The 9973-nt window shown below is 42.9% G+C and overlaps 1 long non-coding RNA gene across 1 annotated transcript; it reads left to right on the top strand.

Annotated features, from left to right (window-relative positions):
* Positions 1-1491: 1491 nt before the first annotated feature.
* On the top strand, positions 1492-8933 carry LOC135918591 (uncharacterized). Its single transcript, XR_010569698.2, has 4 exons — positions 1492-1915; positions 2911-3015; positions 5896-6040; positions 8824-8933. It is a non-coding gene; the product is annotated as an uncharacterized lncRNA (long non-coding RNA).
* The last annotated feature ends 1040 nt before the right edge of the window (positions 8934-9973 follow it).

Genomic DNA, 9973 nt, shown 5'->3' on the forward strand with positions numbered 1-9973 from the left:
CCTGCCCAGTTGAAAAAGACAACAGGAATTCCTGCTGCAAATACAGAAATTTCTGTTGTACGACAGAAGTTCCTAACGTTTCTGTAGCTGCGACAGACATTTCTGACGTTACGACAGCAATTCTGACGTCGCAACAGAAACATTCGGTCGCGACGGCCAAGAGTTCTGAAGTCGCAACAGAAGCACTTTCCGTCGCGGCCCTTTAAAATGTCAGCTTCGCATCGGTGGTGTACACTGCACTTTTCTCTTGCGCGGTATTCAATCGTGCTTCTCTGAAGCCGGCAATACTGATAGCACCGACACCGGTATTAAAGTCGACGTGGCCAATTGTTATAATTGTGCCGTGACGACGCGGCACCAGCAACGCGCTACCGGCCTCCTCAAAATCGGCCGCTGATCAAAATCATACCATCTGCGGGAATGGCTGCGTATCCGCTTTGTTTTATTTGGTAAGATGGGGCACACAGTCCTGTGGACTTACATGTGCGGTTACACTGACACATTAGTTAATTTCCCAGAAATATTGCACAAGCTTATGCGAAGCGGAAAAGAAGTTTTGGATTGTTCCACAAAGTTGCGTGAAAAGCTTTCTCGCTCGGGTCTCATTAATCTGGTACAGCGCTGCCGTGAGAAGCCAGTATACTGTCCGGATCAAGACTCACCCACGAGTGTTTATGTAGCTATTTTGCATTGAACGCACGAATTATATGCGAGCTCAAAAGTGTAAAGAGCAAGAGACAAGTGTCGAAATTAGCAGTAAAAACCTTCAGTGTCCCCGGTCACCGTTGTCTATTTCTGAATTTCTTATTAAATATGGATATCGTTACAGCAAAATTGATGTTCTAGCATTCCACGATGTACCTGTCGATGGTAACAACACTTTTGCGCATATAGAGATACGGCAGTTGATGCGACCGGTGAAGTGAAAGCGCATCTTGGCTTTTAAAATGTAAACAGCAACCCAGAGAGAGATTTATATTGCTAACCTAGTCGAGGTGTGCGCGTGTTCGGCGTGGTGCGGTGGTAAGATGCTTGCCTGGGAATCGTGAGGTCCGCAGTTCAAATCCTGTGCGAAAGCTTTTTTTTTCTACTTTCTTTTTTTTGTATTAATAATTTTTCTTAACCTTAAAGAGGTCTCTGTCAATTTTTAATCAAATATATTGATCAGAAGCTACAGAATTTTCGACTACAAGACGTCACACTACAGAGAACAGAACGACAGTCACAACTCACAACGTCCCAAAATACGACAGACTGAAAATTTCCTGTTGTGTTATTCAAGTGGGTGGGACGTCTATACGGCGTATACGCACATTGCTGTCCTCTCTATTAAAAGCAACGTTGCTGAAACACGTCGTACAAGACGCTGTACGACTCGCATAACATCGAAATACAACGCCGTCACCATCCATGAGATCACCGAAAGCACGGTCGCTTTCGGTGGCGGCCTACAGATGGCAGCACAGGTAGCGCCGGTAAAGTTACAGGTGATATTATTTTGCCGTCTTCAGCCTTAGCTACATGTGAGTGTGCGCTGCATTGACGCCGTCCGATGCAGTTGTTTAATCGTGTGTACGCTGTGCCGAGAGTAATTGTGGTGCATTTTGTATTCATTGAGAATCACAAAACCCCTGGGACCGCGTAATGTAGCCCGCAGTATCCTTCGTGTGGTGCGCCGATGTCGAAGGTATGAGCCTTCGCCACTTTCTTTGTTCCGGGCTCACGAAAAGGATCTCCTCCTCTGGCACTCTCGCATCGTATCACACTGTACGGAAGAATTTGGTGAAAATTGTGCTCTTACGTCCTGTAGTTGATCCGCAATTCAACAGTGTGTGCGCCGGAAGGACCGTTGGTGCAGTCGATGCCGCGGCACCTGTGACGCTAAAAGGAGCGTTTTCCGAGTACGCCTAGAAAGGTAAGTCCGGCGCTTGCGCGCATTCTTCCTGTCTCTGGTTCGTGAAGTGTGCGTTCTTGTACGTATCGCAAGATCCGTACAACAACCGAATCCGAATGAGTAAAGCAGCAAGAATTATAAATGTGCTTTTCAAATGGTTGTTCTTCATGTCGCAGTGCACATTTAGCAAAAAGTTCCATGGAAATTGCCCTAAAACGTATTCATGTTACCAACAGCTCTATCTGTGGTTTATTTACTTTCACCTATGAAGCACGCTAGCGCGGGTGGTTCTTTGATCTAAATGGGCACAAAAATTCAAGCAAAGAAAGTTACTGTTTGTGTACGTAATTTTTCACTGAGAAATGGTATAGGCATTTCCAGAAGTAGTACGTCGATGTGTCGTCTTCACAGCTAACAGCTGCGCGAGATAGCACCCGATTTCTTCGTCGACGCATGGCCAGATTTTCAGCTTGTATGGAAATTCGTCTGTTTATAGAGTGTCGTCAGATGACGTGTATTAGTGTTCTGTGTGTTTTCGTGTACTTGTAAAGGGTTCCGAACTTGCAGAGAAGCCGAAATTACAAAAGCAATGTTTCTTTTTAATCGAAAAATCTTTCTCTTTTCTGTATTGTCTCTCCAGAAAAAGAGGTGGTCTGTTGAAATTTTGAGCGCATCGTCCTTTGGGAGCAGTGCTTTGTTGCGCCGCATAAACAAATTAGGTTTTGGAACGCTTTTCATGTCCTAAGGAATTTTTTGATAGTACAACTCACATTTCACGTTATACAGCTGTACGTTTGTGTGAACCTTTTCATAGTAGATTCATGTTTGCTACATTTCGATTTACGTGTTATTTAACCGCCTGTGATGTTACGGTCAGATATTTGCACAACCAGTTGCAGCTTCATGTAACTGGTTGTATGAGACTTTTTTTTCAAAATATGACGTGATCTTTTTATATCACAAGTTTGCAGTTGGTTGCAGGGATTACAATAAATTAGGCATTTATTATTGTTTAGGGATGACAAGATTTTGTGAACCAGAGGCACCTCCACATATGCACCTGCGGCACTTCTGCAGCCTCAACAGCACGGCAAAGTACCTGATGAGCATGCTGTGACAAGGTGCGTGCAAAGCAGTTGCTGCCACTTACACGAGCTGCAGATTTTGTTGGTATCATCCATGTTTGGAAACTCTCCTGAATTTTTCGTGGGTTTACAAATGTGGGCTCATTTTACAATTTTATGAATGTCACTTTAGAAAGACAATGAAGTTGTGTAGGTTAAGATGTTTTAAAGCTGTTGAGAGATTAAGGGCATGACATTGTTAAAATGCATGTAAAAAATAAATTGTAATGGTACTGGTTTATTATTAGCGATGCAATATCTCTAACGAGAACATCAGAGGGGCACTTGCTTTAGGGAAGTTTGGTCAGATAAATTCATGGAGCAGCGTAAAGCGGCAGCAGCAAACACGCTGAAAAAGCTCTGTAATCTAAAAAAAGAAAACAAAGTTGTCAGTTACTGGTTTCAAGTTCGCTGCTGCTTTTTGTGCTGCACTACAAGTTAAATAATGGTTGATAATGTGTGTGTTACGTAATAGTTCTGCGCAAACACACGAGGTGGAGAGAAGTAATTATTGAAGGGAAAATCAGACATCCGCCCGCTCATAGCATTTGCTACAAAGGAAAGCCGCACAGTTGAAGAAAAATTCGTCCTGGTCCGGGACTCGAACCCCGGACTACCACCTTTCCGATGCAGCCACTCTACCATCTGAGATAACCAGGTGGCTAGCACATGGCAGGGCGAAGTCGAATTAGTTGACAACGCGAAGCAAAGGCAAGGGTTTGACGTAATATTTTTTCCCCTTTATTAATTACCTCTCTACACCTTACGCGTTTCCGCAGAACTATTACGTCAGACCCTTGCCTTTGCTTCATGTTGTCGACAAATTCGAATTCGCCCGGCCATCTGCTAGCCGCCTGGTTATCTTAGATTGTAAAGCGGCTGTCCCGGAAAGACAGTGGTCCCGGACCTGGACGGTTTCTTTTTTTCAACTGTGAGGCTTTCCTTTCGAGGAATCCGTACGGGTTTCTTTTGTAGCAATTGCTGCGAGTGGGTGGATGTGCGATTTTCCCTTTATTAATAATGTGTGTGAGTATGCAACAATGCGGGTGCTGAGAGCAAGCTTTAAAATAATGTGTGCTATGTCCCCGACAAAGAATTTAGTGTCTGCAGCATTTTTACAAAATATTATGTTCACAGGTTGGCAGGTATGACATAATGTACAACGATAATGTACAACACTTTTGCTGTAGATGCCATATTCATAACGTCCATTTTCTGTCTACTTGAATCGTATATTTAGAATTTGGCCCACCTTCAGTTTGATCAAGTTACATAGGTAGCCCCCTCTGAGGTAAATATAATTAGGGGCTATTGTAGATAAGCATGATATACCTACTCACTGTATTGTGACATATATTTTTAGGGACTGTGTTGTGAGGCATGCATATCCTTTTACCTGTATGTCTTGCTGTAGGTTGCCCGACAAAAGCATAAATGCTCTGCCCACCTTTATTATTGTGCTTTCATGTAGAATTCTAACATCTGTGCCCACATAGACTCCATGTTCTTAATTACATTTTTCTAAGTATTCACTGTTGTGCATTCCATTATTGTGTTACATTACTGTAACAAAACACTTCAAACAAACAACTTCAAAACAAAAAGCCACGAAAGGTGGCTTAAAAGTGTATGATGCTTGGAATTCTACATTCCATCCCCTAAAGCGCTACCAGTAGTAAAATATTCCTAATTGTCTTTTTATAATAATATTTAAGGTTTTACATGCCAAAACCACTTTCTGATTATGAGGCACGCCGTAGTGGAGGACTCCGGAAATTTTGACCACCTGGGGTTCTTTACCGTGCACCTAAATCTAAGTACACGGGTGTTTTCGCATTTCGCCCCCATCGGAATGCGGCCACCGTGGCCCGGATTCGATCCCGCGACCTCGTGCTCAGCAGCCCGACACCATAGCCACTGAGCAACCACGGCGGGTTAATTGTCTTTTTTTATAAGCTAGCTGCCAGATACATAGTCTCATTATGAGAGTATGTTATTTTTTTTTTCTTTGGTCTGACTTGTTTTGTTGAATGTTCTCCTTGTTAGTTGAGAATTTGTTTTCTTGCCACCGCATGCAATTCTCCAACTGGAGCCTATGAGCTATGTGTATAATAAATAAGTAAATTCCTAAAGCATGCAACAAACCATGCAGCATAGCATTTAAATGTTGCCAGTTTATAATGCTTCTTGAGTGCAGCGCAGCATGGAGCTTGAGGCTGATCTCTTCATATGTAAAAAAAATGGCAGGTTATGAAAATGTGGTCCTACAAACTGCTGGTTACGTATGTTAGTCAGCCTGTTGCAGTGGTCACAAGTGAGAATGTAACCAAAAGCTGGGCGTGCTCGGCCATTTTGCATATGGCATAAGATAAAGCTTCACCTCTGCTATTGCTTCTCTTATAATAATGGCCTCCGAGTATACATGCCGAGTTATGCTTCTGGGGACACTTATTAGTTAACCTTATCAGGTAATACCATTAGCCTTATGGGTGCTATAATGTTGCAGTGCCTGCAGGATGGCCAGCATTACAATACACATTAAAATTATTGCACAAGTCATGCAATGGTATCGGGATTGGCCCACCAAGTGACACCCTTTAATTACACTATACCTGAGATCAGCCCAGCTCACTCAGTCAGGGAGACATCCATGCATAAGGGGAGGGGTATAGCAAATAGAGGGCGTTTGATTGATCTTTCTCACATAGATAGCTCATACATATCTTTCTTAAATTGGATGCTTTGTTGCTCAAAGTGAAGTTACTTATGTGCATAATGTCAGCATTTCGATCCTATTTATGCCTAACGAAAGTTGCTTTGTTCAGCGTCACTTTTTATATTGTTTCGCTTGTGATTCTAAGCTCACTTGTTTTATAGCTGCTATAGGTATGGCTGGACCTGGAGAAGGAGTGTAAGCAGACCATGCTATGTTGCTGATCTGCGCTGATCTCCACATCCAAGTTGGTCCCGCGACAGTTGGGCGCCATTGTGCCTTGCTTCATTGACAAGGTGATATAATATGGTGAGCTTGTACTTTAATATCGGTATTGAAAATTATGTTAAGGAAAAAAGACAAGGATTGGTCTTTATGATAGATACACTCATGTTCTTTCTTTAAGGCGTTCTTTTGACACTGTTCTGCATGGACATATTTTTAGAGAATTACAACAGTCCTTTATTGCAAAGTGCCATGGCGCTAGTTTATGCGTTAAACTAGTGCTCTTTCACTAAAAAAAGCCGTATTTAGCACGCAATTCACAAGGAAAGAGAGGAGGCAACAGGACAGAGTGCTACTAACAGTTCAGTATTATAGCTCGCACAGTAATATTGTGCAAAAGGTGAAAGGGGGGAGAATAGATCTGAATACATATTGTTTGCACAGAAACAAAAAGGACGCATCACATGGTGAGTGTGACACTTGTTTTACATTGATATGAAGCAGTCTCACTGCCTAGTAATTCTCTGCATGGGGAGCTAGTGCTAGGTTCCTCGTCATACATATAAGAAAAGCCTCAGATATCTCTCCAGCGCTTTTGTCTTTATATTTTGTCACGATCAAGCAGCTTTCAAACATAGGTGCATGTGCACCGAGAGTAGTGCACTACCACTGCTAACTGACCCACGCATCAAGTTTGCTTGGTCACGCTGCCAGTCATTTATACATTGGCCGGTTTATCCGATGCAGCCTCTACTGCACGAAATGGTATGTGATAGACACTGCACCTGTGTACTGTACGTGCTTTCTTACATGATTTTTTTTTTCAGAGATAGTGATGCAGGCTTTTTCATTATTTACATGCCTACACAACAAGCCAAGCATTATCTGTGCTTAGAAAGAATTGTAGGAAAATCCAGCATGAGGCAACTGTTCTCAGCACGAAACAAACTTGATTCGTTGGTTTTCGTTCATTATTGCGATCACACTAAGGCAGACAAGCTTGTAGGCTGTGCTTCTGCAATTTGTACAGCACACTGACAGCACTGGTGTGGGCCTCATCTGTGGGCTGACTGATGGCACCTTCTACGGCGCAGACCACTTGTGTTGGGCGAGGCACCAATGTTGACGTTTGTTCCCTTGTGCAAAACAGCAGTCCTAGGTTTAGAGTAGTTGTAGGAAGACAAGGTAAACATAACTTCCATGGCTTGAGTGGGCTCATTTCTCTTGGGGCATCTAGCTTTTTTTCTTGCAACTGTGCAGAGGTGCTTCCCTAGAGTCAGCATGAAAATGGCATAGAGTTGTGCATTTGGGAACTCCTGAACAATGATCTGCCATAGTTAGGGCCTTGCGAAAATGCACTGTCTACCAAGTGGTAGAAGGTGCATTATTCAGCCACTGATTTCCTGTTGGCATGATTGCACTCATGCTGTCAGTAATTTCTTGGCTTGCCGAATTATCTTGAGGCCCCACGCTGATGATGCTGCCGATTTCTTCATGTGCAGATTTTCAGGATGAGGTTTTTGCTTTGCAAACGTTGTTGAAAGGTAGGTGGTGCTTACAGGTAGCTATTCTAAATATTAGTGAAATGAATTGGCCCATCTTGCTTCGTCAAACATCGTCACGCCGACATCAGTTGCACAAACAAAAAACCTGGCCTACTTGCAGCGTCGTGCACGAAGAAACAAACAAATCAGCTGCTGGATTGTCTTGACATTGCATACTAAGCTGAGACCGGAACTGCTGTAGCTACAAACCAGGCAGAAACGATGATGATGAGCAGGGATTTGCAGTAGCGCCACTTCGTGGGGCAGCAAGGAGGCTCCGTTCAAAACAAAAATGGCGTTCAGCAAGTAGAACCATGCAACGGTCAGAGTCGGTGCATGGTGCTCTCGATCAAGTTGGCTCAAGGATTGTCCGAAAAATCAGACGAGAGGTTGCAAGGCGTCCGAATTTTTGGAAGTTGTTATACATTATGGTTCATGGGGAGAATGGCGATGCTGTGAAGCAGACCGAGTAATCATGTCCGGAAAATCAGTCGGCGACTGTACCTATACCTATGTGTCTATGTATACCTAGTTGCAACAGTGTTTGCTATGATCTATGCCAGAATTGCTGTTGCCCATAGATGCACAACATGTCGGGTGTCAAATTGTTAAATACCTTGCAAAAGTGATCTACGCCAAAATACCGCTTCTGCTATGTTTCGCTATTGCAAGAAATTTAGCGGCTGCTGGCACCTACCTTAAAAGGCTTTATATGGTCTTCGCATGGCCAGGGCCTTCTACTTTTGTGAGTTTGCTTATCTCGAAATTTACCCCGGTTTTTATAACTTGAAGTTGGTGGGATCCCTAGTCTCCTTTAACGTGTACCCAATAGAGCTTACATAGGGGTTTTGGCATTTCCCTGCCATCTAAATGCAGCCATTGTGGCCAGGATTCAATCCCATGCCCTCTGCCTGAGCAGCGCAATGTCAAAGCCAGTACACTGCGGTATTTTGCTGGCAGAAGGGTTTAGTTTCTGAATAATTTATTATCTCAACCTGTCGGTGTTGTTTTTAAAAGTATTTCATGTTTGTATTCTGTTGCTTCAATACTAGTAGTTATTGTTAATCAAACGATGTGTCCATCTTTTTCCTATAAGACTTGCTTCAATCGCCTGCTAATTATGACAGCTTATTCTCCCACAGTAATCCATGTTCCCTTGAAACATCGGCAGTGCATGAAACCACATATTTTTCAATAAGATTTATTCATTATCTTTTATGACCGGAATGCTGAACCTTTCTTATCTGTGAGAACATAGGCAAATTTGCCTATGTGCTAACCTGTTGCATGAGTCAAGATAAATTATTGGCTTTACTTTTTCAGGTGCCCTGCTCGCTCTCACCCAAGCAACCCACTCCAGCGGTCTTCTCTCGGCAGACTGGATGCATCGAAATACCATTAGAAGGTCCAATAAACAGTGCTTGGGACATTTATGACATGCTTTTATTTAAGCCGGAGGACTTCAGGCTTAATGAAAGCTCAAGTGGGTGTACAGAAATACCTACGTAAAGTATACTTGTCTTTTTCACTTACAAGTACATGCCAATACTTTGCCTGACATTTTTCACCCCAAAATTACGCTTTACTGTGGATTTGTGAACAAACCATTACAGCAAAAAGCACTGCATTAAGACGAGTACAAGTAATCGAACATATACTAAACTTGCAAGAATTACATTTGCATACTTGTAGTAAATATGAAAATGAGGTACAATCTTCTTCAGGGTGCATTTTCTTGTAGGTCATACATAGAGAACGTACTCGTGGGTCATACAAAACTTGTTCATGATGTATCACATCAGTGTTGGTAGTGCTAATCAATTTATGCCAAAAATTGTGTTCATCTTCGTATCAAGCAATGTACCAGGCAAACCTACATATGAAAGTGGCATTCTTGTTGCGAACCTAATGCAGATCTACTTCTCTTCAATGCTGATCGCAAATACACAAGTGTACAAAATAGGTGTAAAGAGTACATTATATTAAGCAACATCAATCCATTCTGAAAGGACCTGGTATGGATGTAGCAAAAAATAGGTCTGAACAGGGCCAAACAGGTCTGGGTTAGATAGGACGGGATTAAACGGGTCAGGATTAAACAGGATTCAAACGGGTCAGGATTAAACAGGATTTAAACGGGTCAGGTTTAAACAGGATTTAAACGGGTCAGGTTTAAACGGGAATAAACGGGATTTAAACAGGTCAGGACTGAACAGGATCAAACGGGGTCCCGTTCCATAACCCTATTTGATGAAACCCGTTTGAAAACAAATAGGATTTTTTAGTAGGGACGTCAGAAAAGCCTGTATAGCTCCCCATCTGATAGGATGTGTACAGTCGCCCAAATCTTTAACTGGTGTGCGGGAGCGGCGACTTTTCCGTGCGTCAGCGCCGTTTGACGGGGCGAGGCTGGAAACAGTCTGAGGCTAAGCGCATGCGGACAAAGCGCGCTCAGCTGGGCCCATCGTCTACT

This window comes from Dermacentor albipictus, chromosome 10 (assembly GCF_038994185.2).
Source record: "Dermacentor albipictus isolate Rhodes 1998 colony chromosome 10, USDA_Dalb.pri_finalv2, whole genome shotgun sequence".
Taxonomy (NCBI): Eukaryota; Metazoa; Arthropoda; class Arachnida; order Ixodida; family Ixodidae; genus Dermacentor; species Dermacentor albipictus.